The sequence below is a fragment of the Anthonomus grandis genome, chromosome 9, assembly GCF_022605725.1.
Source record: "Anthonomus grandis grandis chromosome 9, icAntGran1.3, whole genome shotgun sequence".
Classification (NCBI taxonomy): Eukaryota; Metazoa; Arthropoda; class Insecta; order Coleoptera; family Curculionidae; genus Anthonomus; species Anthonomus grandis.
This window is the reverse complement of record NC_065554.1, coordinates 27,972,130-27,992,173: the sequence shown is the minus strand read 5'-3', so window position 1 is coordinate 27,992,173 and position 20,044 is coordinate 27,972,130. Positions and strand designations below refer to the sequence as shown.

General features: G+C 34.2%; 1 protein-coding gene and 1 long non-coding RNA gene across 2 annotated transcripts in view; one reads left to right on the top strand and one right to left on the bottom strand.

The window, feature by feature from the left end:
- Nucleotides 1-20,044, top strand: part of LOC126740442 (zinc finger protein ush) — a 318,530-nt gene that overhangs the window by 106,328 nt on the left and 192,158 nt on the right. The gene's annotated exons all lie outside the window — the stretch shown is intronic.
- LOC126740453 (uncharacterized) overlaps nucleotides 18,772-20,044 on the bottom strand; it is a 31,170-nt gene continuing 29,897 nt past the window's right edge. Inside the window, exon 2 of the long non-coding RNA XR_007661911.1 lies at nucleotides 18,772-19,147. This is a non-coding gene — a long non-coding RNA (uncharacterized LOC126740453). The remainder of the gene's footprint in view (nucleotides 19,148-20,044) is intronic.

The window sequence follows — 20,044 nt, the reverse complement described above, 5'->3', positions numbered from 1 at the left end:
TTATAATTTTTGAATTTTGGATTTAAAAATTGTCCATGTAATAAATATTAAAAGTACTCAATAAAACCTTTTAAATGAGGTAACACAAGATTTCTATTTAATGCATTTATTCAAGATGGCGCTTATGTGTTATTTTAACATTTAGAACTGTCGTTTTTATGTCAAAATAAAATAGTGACGCATTTATTTTCATACACTGATTTTTACCTATTCAAAAATCATAAAAATGTAAAACGTTAAAATAAAAAAAAATACTTTTTTATTAGGCCACCATTTTGAAACGAGTTAAGATATGGGTCTAATATTTCAGGGTTATAAGGTACTCATTGAGACCTTTAAAATGAGGTACCACACGACCCCCCTTTCTGTTTAAAATTTTTTCTCAAGATGTCGCCCAGCCGCCATCTTGGAATTTACAACTACCTAGTTTACCTTGAAAAATAATATCTATAGACCAATTTACTTATGCCAAGTTTCAAAAAATTTTTTTGACCCGTTAAAAAAATAAATGGGGGGGGGGACTTCAAAGAAAAGCACTGTATAGCATTAAATAGACAAGACTATTGACAACGAGTACGCATTTTTTTTTTTTTTTTTTTTTTTTTGGGTCGGTGGAGAAATTTTTTATGAACACTGATTACGCGGCGCCGCCCCTAGTGTGGGACTGAATGTCAAGTCTGTTTCGTCCTGTACCCACTAAAACTTATACCCTCTGGTGAGGGTTTCTCTTCCCCCAGGAATGTTGCCCTGGTTTGATTAAATGCTTCACAGAAGCACAGTATGTGAAGAGTTATTTCGTCCTCCTCATTGCATCCCCTACATAGCGAGGTAACTAATTTCCCTAGCGTATGCAGGTGTTTCCTGCTGGGCGCATGGCATGTAAATAGCCCCGCGACCCTTCGCAGTTGTTGTCTGGAGAGGCCCAGTATGTTCTCACCCTTCTTGAAGGGTGGGCTGCCTATAAGTTGTTTGGATTGTTCTATCTTTGGCAGCTGTTCCCAGTAGGATTTCTTCTGGTTTGTTAGCCAGTTACCGATTTCCCCCTTCCAGGTCTTATCGTTGACACAACATGTTGGTTCAGGGCCTACCAGGCTGTTGCTGGCTCTCTGAGTTGCAAGTTTGATAGCCTTTCTTGCAGCCTTATTGTTGCCCATATTCTCTGCTAGGATTATCTCTGGCCTATTTTGCGCTTCGGCGAGGTTCCTGAGATCCTCCCAGCAGCTTTGCACAGTCCTTGACTTAGTCTCGAACTGTTGTAGTGCAGGTGTTGCAGCCTGGTCTCCTGTGAAAATTGCGAAGGTTTTGCCTCTTGGCAGCCCTTCTCTCATCAGTTGGACACAGGTTTGTATTCCTATTATGCTTGCCTGTAAATTTGTTGTTTCCAGGCCCAGGTTTAGCATAAGTTGTCTGCCCTGTTGTTCGTCCTCCACCATGTCCACAGCTACCCCGATCTTGGATCGTTTGGTTGCCGTGTGCCATACTGAGTAACCTCTTTGCCTGAGCCTGTCCGCTTCTGCGTCCAGTGGTCCCCTTTTCTCTTTGATGACAAAAGGTTTGTCTAGGTATGTGACCTTAGTTCTGTCTGTTCTTAGGGCCAGGCGCCCAAGGTCCTGTATCTAGTCAAATAAGGCATTGTGTTCATCTTTTGATAGGATTGTTGCGCCATTTGACAGCAGTCTTTCCGCCCCCGATATAGCTTCAGCCCGTACCACTAAGTGTAGCGGGCTTAGTCCTATCAGGTTCTCTAGGGCAGCAGTCGGCGTTGTTGACATCGCTCCTGTTATGCCCAGACATGCTATTCGTTGTGTTTTTCCTCTTTTCTGTCGCATGCCATCATCATATAGGTGCTGCGTATGTAATGATGGGTCTAACCATTGTCGTGTACATCCAATGTACCATTTTTGGTGACAGTCCCCATGATCTACGCATTTAATAGATAATCAAGACAGTACTATAGAAATGATACAGTAAAACTTAGAAAAAAATCATCAGATTTCTCTGACAACTGAAATGGCTAGTTCCAGTATTAAACTGAATCATTCAATCCCTTAAATGTTTTTCTTCTTGAACCATAACGTCCTAATTCCGCCTAAGTCCTCGTAAAAGACGTACATTCAACATCTCCATGGCGGAAGCAAGAGACGATCGCGAGCCGTCGAAAACAATGTCGCAACGTGCCAGAACATCCTTGGAACGTTGTTTTCGTATGTCGTCTTGTGTCGGTCGGGTGTCTCGCTATCTCGCCTTCTCTCAGCAGAAAACGAGATGGTCTCTTCTACCTTTATATGCGGCTCCTTTGTTTTATGTCGTTTCTAGTTCATGTGAGAACGGTTTTTTTTTTACAGAGAAGTTATGTTTAGAGGTAATACCTATTTCTATTTTAAATATTATTTTGACTCAATTATTAGGCATCATTTAAGTAGAAGTGTTTCAGGTATTACTCAATTACAGGAAAATTAGAAATATTGATGAACAACATATGACCTGAATAAATAAAAAACAAAAGTAACGACAATAACAATAGAATTAAGTACCTTATTTAGGGTCCACTACTAGTATAAGTATTAAATGAGAGCTATCTCTGCATCTAGCAAGAATTCATGGCAGTAATGTAGATCGCAATCTATAGCAACGTTTTTACACATAACAGAAATATGATCATTCTAGGGTATTAGATTTACCCTAAATCATGACTTAAGAATAATGGAAAGATAATAAGCTTCCGCAAAAAAATTATTGAGTTAATCATTCTACGCGTAGCCAAAGATTCAACAACAAATCGTAAAAAAAAGAACAGCTTGATCAATGGCTTTCTCTGAGTCTCCTGCAAAGCATTGATAATGAGGATCCCAAACTATAAAACCATATTGAAGTCTCGATCTAACAAAACTATAAAAGAGAAATTTAACTGACACTTTAACTAATAAAGGAGGCAACCTTAATTCTCTAGTCAAGTGTATAAAAGTGCAACGGAACTCAAAAAATGACAATTTGAATAAATAAATACGAATTTTGATACCAAAAAAGAGACATGTATTTCCCAGGAAGCCTACACTTAAGAATACGGTATACGATCCAGAACAATTGAGTGACTAACCTTTAAGAAGGAAAAAGAAAGGCTGGTGTCTGGAAGTGTTTCCAGGAAAGGAGGACTTTAAGGAATCAGTCAGGTGGATCCTTAAGGAGTTGAAGGAAGGGCCTAATCAACAGGACCGGAAGTTTCAGTGCGAGAATTGTGGAAAAGCAGGTCACATTAGAAAACACTGTTCAAAAGGTGTACTAAACTCCAGCTTTTTGTGTCACAAGCTATAGAACTATTTCCCTGGGAACAGAGTATTCTTAAAATTTTTTTTCTGGTTGCTTAAAAAGCCACTCCATGCATACTTTAAATACAAGTCTATTTTTATTGGGCCTCTTGTTATTTCTCATTTACGTAAATAATAGAACAGCGGCTCTGCCGAACTGTTTCGAGACTCTATATGCAGATGATGATTTCAGTTCCATGATAAGAACCAATGATCTCGAAATCACAAAAGAAGCTGTGGTTAATTGAAAACATAATTTTCACACTAACACAGTTTCTAGAAATAAATTTGGACTGGAAAAATTAACTTTTAAAAAACATACAAGTCTTGTTTGTCAAATGGTTGCATCTAAAGAAATTTAGCTCAAAGAGTTCCACTGGTAAACTACCATTCTCTTATGCAACAAGTATAATATGGTTTTCTTGTCATGACATTTTGGCAAGAATATTTTGCTTGCAGAGGAGAGTAGTGCGTGTCTTTACTTGAGCTGCCTAGAGTTAAGTTCGATTTTCAATATAACGGCAAGATCTGAAATTTTTTACCTTTTTTTATACCGGATAGTGCGTCTCCGAGCGGAACATAGGAAAACCCATGTAAATTTTAAGGGAGTCGATTATTGGCTTCCCTGTACATTTTATAGAAAAAATGTAAGATAACTTTTTGAAGAGACCAATCTGGCAAACCCTTGTGCAAAGTTTCAAAAAATTTTAATAAGCGAATCTTGAATTATTTAATTAAATGTAATTGCAAAATTAGCAAATTTTAAGTTCAGGTAAAACCCAACGGGCACCAGTAAAATGAATATTGTCACTGACGTGAGGAAAAAAGTCAATAAATCAGTGATAGTCGATATTTGAAAACAAGTATGAATTATTCAATCGACGAAAAAATAGCCATAATTAAGTGGCATTATGCGGGAAATAGTTTTAGAGCAGTATCTGGAATGTTTTCAGTTTATTTCCCCACCAAGTCCATTTCAGTTATTAAACGTATTGTCAATAAGTTCGAGTCCAAAGGCACCGTAATAAATTGTAAATGTTCAACTCAGGATATCGAAAATAGAGCCTAAGAAAGAGAGAACAGAGATATTCTACTGAGTGTGGAGGAAAACAAGATGGTTAGTACGAGGGTTCTTGAGCAAGAGGTAAATAAACATCATACAACGGTATTGTGCACTTTAAAAAAACACAATTATTATTCGTATAAATTCGAAAAACATCAAGAGCTGCAGGAAGGAGATGAAGAGCGAAGAATGGCATTTTGTTTTGAAATGATGGAAAGAGCAAATAATGATAGGCATTTTTTAAGAAATATTTATTTTGCCGATGAATGTACATTTACCCTCACCAATAAACCAAATGTTCAGAATTGCCGTTATTGGTATTAGCCGGTATAAAATTTTTTGAAACTTTGCACGAGGGTTTGCCAGATTGGTCTTTTCAAAAAGTTATCTTAGATTTTTTCTGTAAAATGTACAGGGAAGCCAACAATTGACCCCCTTAAAATTTACATAGGATTTCCTATGTTCCACCTGGTATAATACACGGCTATCCTGGTTCTATAATACGATATAACGAGATCATTAACATATAGGTTGAAAAGAAGTGGTATAAGATTGAGATGAAGCTGTGATTTAAATTCATCAATATATATGAATTATCTTCCATCAAAAGGATATGAGTGCGAAAATCCAAAAAGATTAGAGAGTTAATGTAGTTTTTTTGTAATGTTTGACTTGGTCAAAGGCTTTGCTCAGATCAGTGTAAATAGCATCTAAATGACTTTTTCATTAAGAACTTGGCAAATTTTTTGAGAAAAATAGCTAAGATTACTTACACAATATCTACCAGAGAAAGAATTCATGTTGATCAAGTGAAATTTGAAAACGAATTTTGAAGAAATTTTGCGATAAAGCATGAAAAATTAAAAAGAATTGATATAGGTCGATAATTTTCAGATAACCTGGGATCTCCCTTCTTATGAACCTATAAACCTGTTTGGAAATAGTTGTGGGTTTATTCTCTAAGACTTGCATGTGCTAATAATTTAATCAGAAGTGATTGTATGGAATCTTGAAGAAATTAGAGTCACAAGTTATATTTTAAAGTTCTGGGATGGTAAAAGCACTGAGTCATTAAAAAAAGCGGGTAAATCCTGATGCCATTTGCCATGGGCTTTGATCAATGCATCACTTGAATTCTTGATTGCATTCTCTTGTTCTGAATGAATGACCAAAGTATTAAGTAGTGTAACTTGAATAGGCAATTCGTAAATATTCTGTTGAAAAAATTTAATGAAAGCTTTTTAAATATGTATTATTGTATATCATTTAAATGTGATGGTCCTGGCCTTTCAAATCTCTTGAATTAAAGAGAAATTAAGCTGCCGTTGCGTTGTTGCATAGAGTTCTGCGTAAGGAGGAATTTTTATGTACCACGATTAATATCTAGGAAGACTAAGACTTTATTATACCAGAGCAAACACCAATATTCGGCTTTGTATGTAATGTGTACTAACGCTAATTTTGTGGTTTATTTTCATGCTTACGTGCTGAAGTAAAAGCACTTTTGGCATTATCCGGTTGTTTTTTTTTTCAAGTTTTGGTATCTATTTTATGTAAGTTTTTTTTATCTGGGATATAATGAAACATCTGATGTAAAGATTTTTCTTGTGTCATTTTGGACCAACTTTCTTACTTTAAATGTTTAGTTTAAGGCTGTTACTAACTTATTTCAAATACAGAAGGTAATTTGAAGGTTAAGGGCAGCAGGTTTTGAGGTTATAGTTGATTAAGGGCATTTTTGGTTAAGCCCTGTTTTGGAACAATATTTCAGGCTATGTTCTATCTAGGATAATTTAAAAACTATTACAGGCATTTTTATAAAATTTTCCCTAAAAGTTACAGGGTTTCTTAGTAAATATTTTCATATACGAAAAATTCTTGTATCTCAACAAGTTTTTAAGCTAGAAGCAGTTTTATGAGCCATAGTCCAAGACCATGGCAAACTATACAGTTTCAGGACACTTTTGAGTACCACTGGAAGAATTTTTGAGTTATTTTAGTAATTTTTTTAGTAGATTATTTAGAGGTGTCCAAAAATATACTTGATGTAATAAATCTGTTCCTTGCCCAAATATTTGGTGTTCTAAAGCATTTTTGGTTAGGCTATATTTTGGGACAATATTTCAGGCAATATTCCATCTAGGATAATTTAAAAACTATTACACGCATTTTTATAGAATTTTCACTAAAAGTTACAAGGTTTCTTAGTTAACATTTTCATATATGCAGGTTTCTTGTACGTTAACAAGTTTCTGAGCTAGAAGCAGTTTTATGAGTCATAGTCCAAGACCACGAAATACCGTACAGTTTCAAGGCACTTTTGAGTACCACTGAAAGAATTTTTGAGTTATTTTTGTAATTTTTTTCGTAGATTGTTGAGAAGTGTCCAAGGATATATTCAATGTAATAAATATTTTTTTAGCCCAAATACTTGGTGTTATAAAGCATTTTTGGTTAGGCTATATTTTGGGACAATATTTCAGGCAATATTCCATCCAGGATAATTTAAAAACTATTACACGCATTTTTATAGAATTTTCACTAAAAGTTACAAGGTTTCTTACTTAACATTTTCATGTATGCAGGTTTCTTGTACCTCAACAACTTTCTGAGCTAGAAGTAGTTTTATGAGCCATAGTCCAAGACCACGGAAACCGTACAGTTTCAAGGCACATTTGAGTACCACTGGAAGAATTTTTGAGCTATTTTTTTACGAGAATATAGGAGGGTGCTTATAGATATATTTGATGTAATAAATGTTGTTTTAGCTGAAATAATTAATGTTTTAGAGCATTTTTGGTACAATATTTCAGCGAATAGTATAATTTCCATCCAGAATATTTTAAAAACTATTCCAGGCATTTTTATAAAATTTGCGCTTAATGTTACTGTGTTTCTTAGAAAACATTTATATATATGAGCGTTTCTTGTACATCAACAAATTTTTGAGCTAGAAGCAGTTTTATGAGCCGTAGTCTAAGATTGTAAAGTGATATTCTTTACACCAAAACAAATTAGACTTAAAATAAGTTGCTCCGGCGTAAATGCAACTTTTAATATTAAACACTTAACACATTTGCACTTCCTCCCGCCATTTTTAAATCAATTGACACAATAGTTCACGTAATGGGTAATAAGACACGTTTTCGGGTAATCCCACTTCTGATTTTATGCTTTCTGACATATTCTAAAACTACACCTCAAATATTTGGTGAAATTCTTCTGAAAAATCACTGTTTTTCGTCCATATTATGCAATCTAATAACGCTGTTTTCATACTAAATATTGAATATATAAAACCTGTAAACCATACAGCTCTAGGACACTTTTAGTACCACTGGAAGAATTTTTTAGATATTTTTGTAATTTTTTCAGTAGATTAAAGAACAGTCGTTAAGGATAAATTTGGTGTATTATATGTTCTTTTAGCCCAAATATTTAATGCTTTAGAGCATTTTTGCTTAACCTCTATTTTCAGGCAATATTTTAGGTAATATGGTGATATTTCATCCAAGATATTTTAAGAACTATTCCAGGCATTTTTATAAAAAATTCGTTTAAAGTTGCAGGGTTTTTTAATAAAGATTTTGATATACAAAGGTCTCTTGTACCTCAAGAAGTTTCTGAGCTAGAACCATTTTTATGAGCCATAGTCCAAGACCACGGAAAACCGTGCAGTTTTAAGCCACTTTTGAATACCACTGGAAGAATTTTTGTGTGATTTTTTTAATTTTCTTACTAGATAATAGAGGGATTTTTATATTTATTTTGATATTATGTAAGATATAAAAATGCATGTAATTATTGAAATAAATGAAGACATGATTACAGCATTGTAATTTTTTCGTCCTATATGTATATAATGGCTCTATTGGTGTATACTGCTGCATCCATTGAGAAACAATTAGAAAAACTCGTCAGGAAAAAGTTACTGGGAGCCAAATTCGGTGAATATGGTGAAACTTGCAAAAAATTTTTTTTTCACCACTTATAATTGTCTGGACCATTGCATTTAGCAAAACTACGAAAAATTAAAATGAAAATGAAGCTTTTACCCATTTTAGATGCAGAAAAACATAATCTAAGTCAATTTAATAATTTCTGAAATTCAATCATTGACAATGCTTTTTACCAATTTTTAATATCTAAGAATTCTCGTTCTAAAAACTCCTAAATCCAACAGTTTCTCTTCACTTAAACACACCCTCATAAAAAGACTATTAATTTTACAAGCAATTCCCAGTCTGCATTTATATTGCATAGGTTTTCAAAGGTTTGCGGATGGATGACCTGTTTTCAATATAAGACTATAATTTTATTGCTTTGCAAAAAAATCTCCTACTACTGCTTAAATAAACAAAAATCTAACCGATAAAACACTAGTTGTTCTTGTTTTGCTTATCTCTTCTCTCTCCGTCACCCATTTGCGAATAATATCCATTTTGTTTTATTTAAAATAAATGATGTGTACATTTAACCGGAGCCAGCCGAGTGAGAGATAGATACGCGATCGCTTCCGGAAAAGATAAAGACGAAAGATATTAATAGACCCGAGTTAGAGATAAGGACCTTTTGCTTCGCTCTATAGCCGAGCAGCTCTGTTTTGTTTGATATGATGTGGTACGAAATACGAGATGGGATCTGTTCTGTTGTACGGTGGCCGCGCATCAGGACCGTACTTAAATCACGAACAACAACAAAAAAAAATGAAAAGAAAACAAGCGGCAGATCGATATTTTCATCCCGCGAAATAATTACCTTCAATATTTCTCGTGGACATAAATACGAACTTTCGCCACGCCCATTTTCAATTTATAACTTCTCGGATATCGAGATTTGAACCGGCGATATCGGGGACCATAAGTAAAAATGGTAATCGAGAGGCCCCGGCTCTTTCTCTCGTAAACGATGGGCAAGGCCAAATAATAAGCCGTAATCAGACGTGAATTTATTTATACCACGATCTAATGAGTGCCGGAGATTAATTCGATGGGAGTACTTTAATTGCCGGTGCTTAAAATTGTTTATTGCTTCGGGGCGATATCGATCTGGCCGTGGTTGGTTTTCTTTTCAGCGGGATTCGTTTGCCACGGATTCGAAATGGTGGTGGTACCAAGCAATGAAGCTAGACTTTAGACATTTATAAGTGTCATCTGCAAACAAAATTGCCATCATTTGAATTGTATTAAAGTTGAGATTTATCCCAAATAGCACATGAGTTTTGATGTAACAAAAATCAAAGTTGAAAAACAAAACGAATGACTTTACTCTGCGGCGGTACAATCAACTATATTAAGCTTAATTAACAAATATATCAAAACTGCTGCATATAACAATTTTAAGAGCGCGAAATAACGAGAACTGTGATCCGGCTTCGCTGATGGTCACATGACGTAACACCTCCCTCCTGAAAAAATGGCCATGGGGTTGCTCGTGGTCTCCTTGTCACCTGAGTAGCTTCACAGTTTCCATGTTGATGGGTGTCAATGAAACAAAGAGCTTTGCGTCAATGGGGCATTATTACTATAATCCCAATTTATGTTTTTTTAAACGGAACACCCTGTATTTTTATAGTTCATAATAGTGGCCTTTTTTTACCTTTTCAAAAATATATAACAGTATGGACTTATTTTCAAAAATACGCAAATAACTAACAATTTTCTAAGTTAAATGCATAATTTAATAGTAGGCCTTCTAGTATTGAATAACAATAATAGTCAAATAGAAAGTTACAAATTAATAACGACGAATGGGGAATTGCATTATTCTTATTTTTTTTTCTAATAAAAGAACACAAAAAAATAAATATATAAACTTAATAAACACTATAACAAAACAAGAGTTGTTCAAAATGACCACCATCTTCTCTGATACAAAATTGGCACATCTTTGTAACCCTTTGAATAGCATTCAAACTAATAATTTGTCTCCTTCTCAGATTTTGAAATGCTAAATGAATTGCGTCTTGAAGGTCTATTAAATTATTGCATTGCCTTTTATGCACTTGAAGATTCGAAGAAGCTCTCCTTTCGATGATTTTTAATTGGATTTTCCTAGAATTTTCATGTTTTTACGTTTTAAGTTTTCTCACATTTCTACCAGTTAGTTTGTATTTGTTTAAAGTCCAAAAAGTAACAGATTATCCTGATTTTCAAAAAGTTGACATTTACACCCTTTTTTCACCTAAATCCTTATCTCAGAACCGGGAAGCATTGACGATCGCTATGAAATTATGCCTTTCGTTTGCAGACGGATTAATGAAGTAAGAAAAGTAACTTTTTAAAATGATTCACGACGTTTCTGAGAGGTGAGATGCGGTAGAAAGTCAAAAAGTGGACTTTTACCCCCTTTTTTTATTTAAATCCTTATCTCAGAACCAGGAATTATTGATGATCGCTATGAAATTATGCCTTTCGTTTGCAGACGGATTAATGAAGTAAAAAAAGTAACTTTTTAAAATGATTCACGACGTTTCTGAGAGGTGAGATGCGGTAGAAAGTCAAAAAGTGGACTTTTACCCCCTTTTTTGACTTAAATCCTTATCTCAGAACCAGGAATCATTGACGATCGCTATGAAGTTATGCCTTTTGTTTGCAGACGGATTAATGAAGTAAGAAAAGTAACTTTTTAAAATAATTCACGACGTTTTTGAGAGGTGAGATGCGGTCGAAAGTCAAAAAGTGGACTTTTACCCCCTTTTTTCACCTAAATCCTTATCTCAGAACCAGGAATCATTGACGATCGCTATGAAGTTATGCCTTTTGTTTGCAGACGGATTAATGAAGTAAAAAAAGTGACTTTTTAAAATGATTCACGACGTTTCTGAGAGGTGAGATGCGGTAGAAAGTCAAAAAGTGGACTTTTACACCTTTTTTTCACCTAAATCCTCATCTCAGAACCAGGAATCATTGACGATCGCTATGAAATTATGCCTTTCGTTTGCAGACGGAGTAATGAAGTAAGAAAAGTAACTTTTTAAAATGATTCACGACGTTTCTGAGAGGTGAGATGCGGTAGAAAGTCAAAACGTGGACTTTTACCCCCTTTTTTGACTTAAATCCTTATCTCAGAACCAGGAATCATTGACGATCGCTATGAAATTATGCCTTTCGTTTGCAGACGGATTAATGGAGTAAGAAAAGTAACTTTTTAAAATGATTCACTACGTTTCTGAGAGGTGAGATGCGGTAGAAAGTCAAAAAGTGGACTTTTACACCTTTTTTTCACCTAAATCCTCATCTCAGAACCAGGAATCATTGACGATCGCTATGAAATTATGCCTTTCGTTTGCAGACGGAGTAATGAAGTAAGAAAAGTAACTTTTTAAAATGATTCACGACGTTTCTGAGAGGTGAGATGCGGTAGAAAGTCAAAACGTGGACTTTTACCCCCTTTTTTGACTTAAATCCTTATCTCAGAACCAGGAATCATTGACGATCGCTATGAAATTATGCCTTTCGTTTGCAGACGGATTAATGGAGTAAGAAAAGTAACTTTTTAAAATGATTCACTACGTTTCTGAGAGGTGAGATGCGGTAGAAAGTCAAAAAGTGGACTTTTACACCCTTTTTTCACCTAAATCCTTATCTCAGAACCAGGAATCATTGACGATCGCTATGAAATTATGCCTTTCGTTTGCAGACGGAGTAATGAAGTAAGAAAAGTAACTTTTTAAAATGATTCACGACGTTTCTGAGAGGTGAGATGCGGTAGAAAGTCAAAACGTGGACTTTTACCCCCTTTTTTGACTTAAATCCTTATCTCAGAACCAGGAATCATTGACGATCGCTATGAAATTATGCCTTTCGTTTGCAGACGGAGTAATGAAGTAAGAAAAGTAACTTTTTAAAATGATTCACGACGTTTCTGAGAGGTGAGATGCGGTAGAAAGTCAAAACGTGGACTTTTACCCCCTTTTTTGACTTAAATCCTTATCTCAGAACCAGGAATCATTGACGATCGCTATGAAATTATGCCTTTCGTTTGCAGACGGATCAATGAAGTAAGAAAAGTGACTTTTTAAAATGATTCACGATGTTTCTGAGAGGTGAGATGCGGTAGAAAGTCAAAAAGTGGACTTTTACACCCTTTTTTCACCTAAATCCTTATCTCAGAACCAGGAATCATTGACGATCGCTATGAAATTATGCCTTTCGTTTGCAGACGGAGTAATGAAGTAAGAAAAGTAACTTTTTAAAATGATTCACGACGTTTCTGAGAGGTGAGATGCGGTAGAAAGTCAAAACGTGGACTTTTACCCCCTTTTTTGACTTAAATCCTTATCTCAGAACCAGGAATCATTGACGATCGCTATGAAATTATGCCTTTCGTTTGCAGACGGATTAATGGAGTAAGAAAAGTAACTTTTTAAAATGATTCACTACGTTTCTGAGAGGTGAGATGCGGTAGAAAGTCAAAAAGTGGACTTTTACACCCTTTTTTCACCTAAATCCTTATCTCAGAACCAGGAATCATTGACGATCGCTATGAAATTATGCCTTTCGTTTGCAGACGGAGTAATGAAGTAAGAAAAGTAACTTTTTAAAATGATTCACGACGTTTCTGAGAGGTGAGATGCGGTAGAAAGTCAAAACGTGGACTTTTACCCCCTTTTTTGACTTAAATCCTTATCTCAGAACCAGGAATCATTGACGATCGCTATGAAATTATGCCTTTCGTTTGCAGACGGAGTAATGAAGTAAAAAAAGTAACTTTTTAAAATGATTCACGACGTTTCTGAGAGGTGAGATGCGGTAGAAAGTCAAAAAGTGGACTTTTACCCCCTTTTTTCACCTAAATCCTTATCTCAGAACCAGGAATCATTGACGATCGCTATGAAATTATGCCTTTCGTTTGCAGACGGATTAATGAAGTAAAAAAAGTGACTTTTTAAAATGATTCACGACGTTTCTGAGAGGTGAGATGCGGTAGAAAGTCAAAAAGTGGACTTTTACACCTTTTTTTCACCTAAATCCTCATCTCAGAACCAGGAATCATTGACGATCGCTATGAAATTATGCCTTTCGTTTGCAGACGGAGTAATGAAGTAAGAAAAGTAACTTTTTAAAATGATTCACGACGTTTCTGAGAGGTGAGATGCGGTAGAAAGTCAAAACGTGGACTTTTACCCCCTTTTTTGACTTAAATCCTTATCTCAGAACCAGGAATCATTGACGATCGCTATGAAATTATGCCTTTCGTTTGCAGACGGATTAATGGAGTAAGAAAAGTAACTTTTTAAAATGATTCACTACGTTTCTGAGAGGTGAGATGCGGTAGAAAGTCAAAAAGTGGACTTTTACCCTCTTTTTTCACCTAAATCCTTATCTCAGAACCAGGAATCATTGACAATCGCTATGAAATTATGCCTTTTGTTTGCAGACAGATTAATGAAGTAAGAAAAGTGACTTTTTAAAATGATTCACGACGTTTCTGAGAGGTGAGATGCGGTAGAAGGTCAAAAAGTGGACTTTTACACCCTTTTTTCACTTAAATCCTTATCTCAGAATCAGGAATCATTGATGATCGCTATGAAATTATGCCTTTAGTTTGCAGACGGATTAATGAAGTAAGAAAAGTAACTTTTTAAAATGATTCACGACGTTTCTGAGAGGTGAGATGCGGTAGAAAGTCAAAAAGTGGACTTTTACCCTCTTTTTTCACCTAAATCCTTATCTCAGAACCAGGAATTATTGACGATCGCTATGAAATTATGCCTTTCGTTTGCAGACGGATTAATGAAGTAAAAAAAGTAACTTTTTAAAATGATTCACGACGTTTCTGAGAGGTGAGATGCGGTAGAAAGTCAAAACGTGGACTTTTACCCCCTTTTTTGACTTAAATCCTTATCTCAGAACCAGGAATCATTGACGATCGCTATGAAATTATGCCTTTCGTTTGCAGACGGATTAATGGAGTAAGAAAAGTAACTTTTTAAAATGATTCACTACGTTTCTGAGAGGTGAGATGCGGTAGAAAGTCAAAAAGTGGACTTTTACCCTCTTTTTTCACCTAAATCCTTATCTCAGAACCAGGAATCATTGACAATCGCTATGAAATTATGCCTTTTGTTTGCAGACAGATTAATGAAGTAAGAAAAGTGACTTTTTAAAATGATTCACGACGTTTCTGAGAGGTGAGATGCGGTAGAAGGTCAAAAAGTGGACTTTTACACCCTTTTTTCACTTAAATCCTTATCTCAGAATCAGGAATCATTGATGATCGCTATGAAATTATGCCTTTAGTTTGCAGACGGATTAATGAAGTAAGAAAAGTAACTTTTTAAAATGATTCACGACGTTTCTGAGAGGTGAGATGCGGTAGAAAGTCAAAAAGTGGACTTTTACCCTCTTTTTTCACCTAAATCCTTATCTCAGAACCAGGAATTATTGACGATCGCTATGAAATTATGCCTTTCGTTTGCAGACGGATTAATGAAGTAAACAAAGTAACTTTTTAAAATGATTCACGACGTTTCTGAGAGGTGAGATGCGGTAGAAAGTCAAAAAGTGGACTTTTACCCCCTTTTTTGACTTAAATCCTTATCTCAGAACCAGGAATCATTGACGATCGCTATGAAATTATGCCTTTCGTTTGCAGACGGATCAATGAAGTAAGAAAAGTGACTTTTTAAAATGATTCACGATGTTTCTGAGAGGTGAGATGCGGTAGAAAGTCAAAAAGTGGACTTTTACACCCTTTTTTCACCTAAATCCTTATCTCAGAACCAGGAATCATTGACGATCGCTATGAAATTAACCTCATCGTTTGTAAATGGATTAATGAAGTAAGAAAAGTAACTTTTTAAAATGATTCAGACGTTTGTGAGATCTTGTATATACCTCCATAAAAAAAATCTAAAATCGAGAGATCGTGGAGGCCATCTAACAGGTCTGTTGGTACCAATTCATCTTTGGGCAAATTTATTTTTAAGAAATGCCATTACTAGCCCAGAGTTATGACTTGGGGCACCATCTTGAGCCTAGAGGGATATTTTCCAGACTTTCTGCAAGAACTTGCTCAAGTAGGTCTAGGTACCATCTAGTTGTGCGTCAGTTTTTAACACTCCAACTTCTTTTTTGATTTTTCTGCATGAGCTCGAGGGTATCGCTTCTATATAACCTAAAACATCTATTTCTTTTTCTTCCCTATTTTCTTTATTGTATGCTTTAGGACGCGGCTAAACAAAAGATCCGTGCTCAAGTAAATTGTCCTTTAAACGAGCGAATATACGAGAAAACGGTTGCCTTCTCTCTGGATATCTACCAAGCATAAAATTACAACATTAGAAATTGTAGGTAGTCATATAACGGCTTCTAACTTACCTATGGAAATATAGTTCCGAAACTTCTTCAGCATTTTCATTGTTTTGTATAAAACATACAAGGATATCATATTTTTCATCATTTTCAAATGCTGCCATTTTTTTGGCAAAATTCACAAATAACGAAAATAAATGGGTTTTGGAGCATAAACTCAATCAAAAACAGAGAAATGTCAATCAAAACCCAAAGATAGTTGACATTTATTTATTTATTCTTCTCAAAAACTATTATTTAAAAAAAATATATCTACGCCACTAGATTCTACGGAAAAAGATCTATAAGAATGAGTTTTTACTTTTATAAAACCTTTAAAGATAACGGAGATACGATGGGGGGATAGTAGCACAGAGTCGCGAAAACCGCAACTCTCTAAATCTCTAAAAATAACAGAGATATCTCGCAAAAGTACCCAAAATGGGACACCCTGTACATACACAGTATGTACCCCAAAAGACGTATTACGTACTATGGACGTATACAGGGCGTCCAAGATAAATATCCTAAGCATGAAGATCTCAGTACCTATTGAAGTTACAGGTTAGGTTAAATTAGAAAAAAGTTGCGTACTTTAAAGCGTATTTAAATGAGGTTGAAATAATTCAAAAATTTTCATTGCCTGCCGAGATATTGGGAAAATTTTCCAAAATCGATTTTATTTTTTTCTGCCCTTATTTTAAAAGATATGAAAAAACCAACAAAACTTTTTTATTGCCACTTTTAAAGAGCTACGTGATGGCGTTTTAAGATTTTGTATCCGACGTTTCGTTTTCGAGAAACCATCATCAACTTTATTTTTTTATATGGCTCGGAAAAAAAGTATACCCTGTATCTGATTCCATTTTTTATTACAAATTTAACGAGGTATCGCATGTCACATTTTTTTATTAGATGCAAGAATAAATGCGATTTTTCTATTTTTTTAATCATATTCTTAAGTAGGCTTGCAAACAAATAATGTTTTGACAATTTGACGTAAATTGTGACGTGTTAATGTTTTTACAGTTTTTATTGTTTATTATTGAGTATTTTTTGTTGTGTTAATATCGTTAAATATGCCGGGTGGCCATTATATTAATAAAGAAAAGTTTGACATGCGGACCTGGTACATTTTGTGCCAGAATACAGCAGCAATGTATTTAAATAAATTTCCAAATAGAAACCAGTCATGTAAGTCAATTTTCTTAGAGTTGGCGCGAAATTTAAAAGAATATGGTGCATCTACAAAGCCAGTTTTATATAGGAAAAAAGAGTCTTCTGAAGACACTCAAAATAATGTGTTACGAGCAGTTGTTGAGCTACTATCTCAACTAGGCAAATTGACAATTTGCTTTTATTCTATTTCTATATATTTAAATTCTATTTCTTTTAAGTAAAAATAAATATCATCCGTGTAAATTTAGAATTTGCCAAGCACTGAAACCAAGGGATCTAGAGCGACGACGGCATTTTTGTGAGTGGTACACACTTTGGCTTTAATATGTGGTTAGGAATTGTCGGCACCAAAATACTAGTTGCATTCATTTACCATAATTCATTAACTGGAGAACGATACCTTCAATTGTTGGAAAATAAATTGGAAGACTGCTTGGATATTGGATTGCTGCTGTTCCCGAGTATCTTACGCAGAAATTTTCCTGATGGAAAATGGATTGGAACCTCTAGTGGAGTGCTTGGCCGGCACGATCCCCAGATTTAACGCCTCTGGACTTTTTTCTTTGGGGGTTTCTTAAAAACCAAATGTACCAGCATTCTTTTCAGACTGTGCAGCAATTACATGAATGTGTAACTAACGCATACAATAGCATTACACCTGACATGTTGTTGCGTGCTGTTTTAAATTCTACCGTAAGAAGATCTTATTTATGTTTGGAAAATAACGGGAATCTGTTTGAACATCTGCTTTAAATTAAATTAAAAAATGTTGACTTACTTTTAGATATTTAACTATATGTGAAATCAATGACTCATGAGAGGTATTTAGGTATGTCAAAATGTCAAAGAATTGTTTTTTTTGCTTAAAAATATGTTAAAATAATACCAAAATCGCATTTTACTTGCATGTAATAAAAAAAAATGCGATATGTGATACATCGTTGAATTTGTAATAAGAAAATGGAATCAAGTACAGGGTATGCTTTTTTCCGGGCCATATAAAAAAATAAAGTTGATGATAAGGTTTCTCGAAAACGAAACGTCGGATACAAAATCTAAAAACGCCATTACGTAGCTATTAAAAAGTGCCAATAAAACAGTGTTGTTAGTTTTTTTATATCTTTTAAAATAGGGTCAGAAAATAATAAAATAGATTTTGGCAAATTTCGGTTTTTTCCCAATATCGTTGAAAATTTTCTCAACGGCATTTAAATACGCTTCAAAGTACGCAACTTTTTTCTAATTTAACCTAGGCGGTAACTTCAATAGATACTGAGATCCCCATGCTTAGGATCCTTATCTTGGACACCCTGAATAGTGTAAAAATTGGGTATTTGAAAATTAAACTTACGAGAGTATTGACAATGCAATTCATTCAGCGAGCTCCACCATGGATACAGCAAGAGATTGAGAGTACCATGAAACAAAATTATTTAGAATTGTTTGTTTAAACTCTGGTATATCATAAAACTCTAGCCATGGACTTATACAATAGCAACATAAAATATTACTCACATGTCGACCTTTTAACCGTTGCACAAAACAATTATAACCAGTCTAATATTCACTTAGTGGACAAATACAACCACACCTGGTAAATTATGACCACTATACATGGCTCTTTATAAGCCGAAGTGCACGAAGCACCCTTTTACTTTTGGGTCTCTCTCAATCTCTGCTTATATTATTATTTATTTATTTATTTATTTACGTTTAGGGTATAGATAGATACGAACGCAGAGTGTTTACAAAACATACGTTTATTAAATATATTAAATTACCTTAGGATATTTTACAATAGCACGTCCCCTTTTCTTAGGATTATATGTCATGTGTACGTACTTTTAGGTTATTCTACGTCATTTATTGGACGTAATATGAAGAATGTAAGACGTTTACACGATAAAATCTGAAAATAAAAAATATATTGATTGTAAAACTATTTATTTATTAATTAATATATACGGGATTACAAAAAATATAAATGTTTCTGAAAAAGAAATAAAAGCTTAACTACCTAGTCAGTAATTAACTATAAAACATACTTAATCTTCTTGAGTTTTAAAGGTATTAATTAATAAAACTATATAGATTTTGATATACAAAATAAAAAAAAACAGCCATATTATCACAAAGTTTCTAGCAAACAAACGCTGACAGCGTCAGCTATCACGTCTGGACAGGTAATGGTGTGCGAAGGGCCGATATGAAGGCAGAGGCACTTGCCAGCCCTTTGCTGACAAGGGCTCGACGAGGGTTGTTTATTTTCTCACATATCACTTTGGGGAGGTCTCGAGGAGAGCCTAGAAATATATTATGGTTCACTAAAAATATCGGAATAATTTAGGAAAATATGATCAAGGTAGATAAACAATGAAAAATTTGCTTTTTTAGATGTCAGTAAAAAGTTCAAATATAGGAAAAAAATTTGTCGAAATGTATATGATTATATTTTATATTTATTCCTAATTTTATCATTTGCTTTCTGATTTATTGACCCTCCAACCTTCTATACCATCACAAAGTTCTAATATACTATAATAATATTAATAATACATCTTTATTATTATATAAGAAAACAAACTGAGTGTTGCCATTTGAATCAATCGTCTTGCACGTAACTAAAAAAAAAATTATTAATTTGGTTAATAAAAAAACTTATTCAAAAAATGCCAAATAACTGTGTGATTACTTCTCTACTTCTCCACTTCTCTACTTCTTTAAAAAAGAAACATTAAATATGTTCCACAGACGCAAACAACACATGTATAATTTAGTTTTTTTTTTTTTTTAGGAGACGTTTTTTGAAAAAATGTTTTTTTTAGGAGAAAAATTAAAAAAACCTAAAAATAATTATTTATTTTTTAATTTTTTCTGTGTAAAATGTTTATGGTGCAAAATTTCATTTGGATTAATTAAACCCGCATCTTTTCCGAATAAGACGCTGTATTAAGTTTAATGCTATCATTTATATAGGGTGATCAGTGTTCATTTGAAAATACCCTTTTTTACGCTTTTTTTCTTCAAATATTAATAACTTTTTAGTGGCGGCACTTAGAGGTTTCATTCAATTGAACCTTTTAAAACCAATTTTTCCAAACACCCTACAATCAACTACGTAGAGCAGGTTTTGCTCTACACTATTTTTTGTTAAAATAGGCAAGTGTTCTCGAATTTTGATACAGCTTATTTAATAAGTT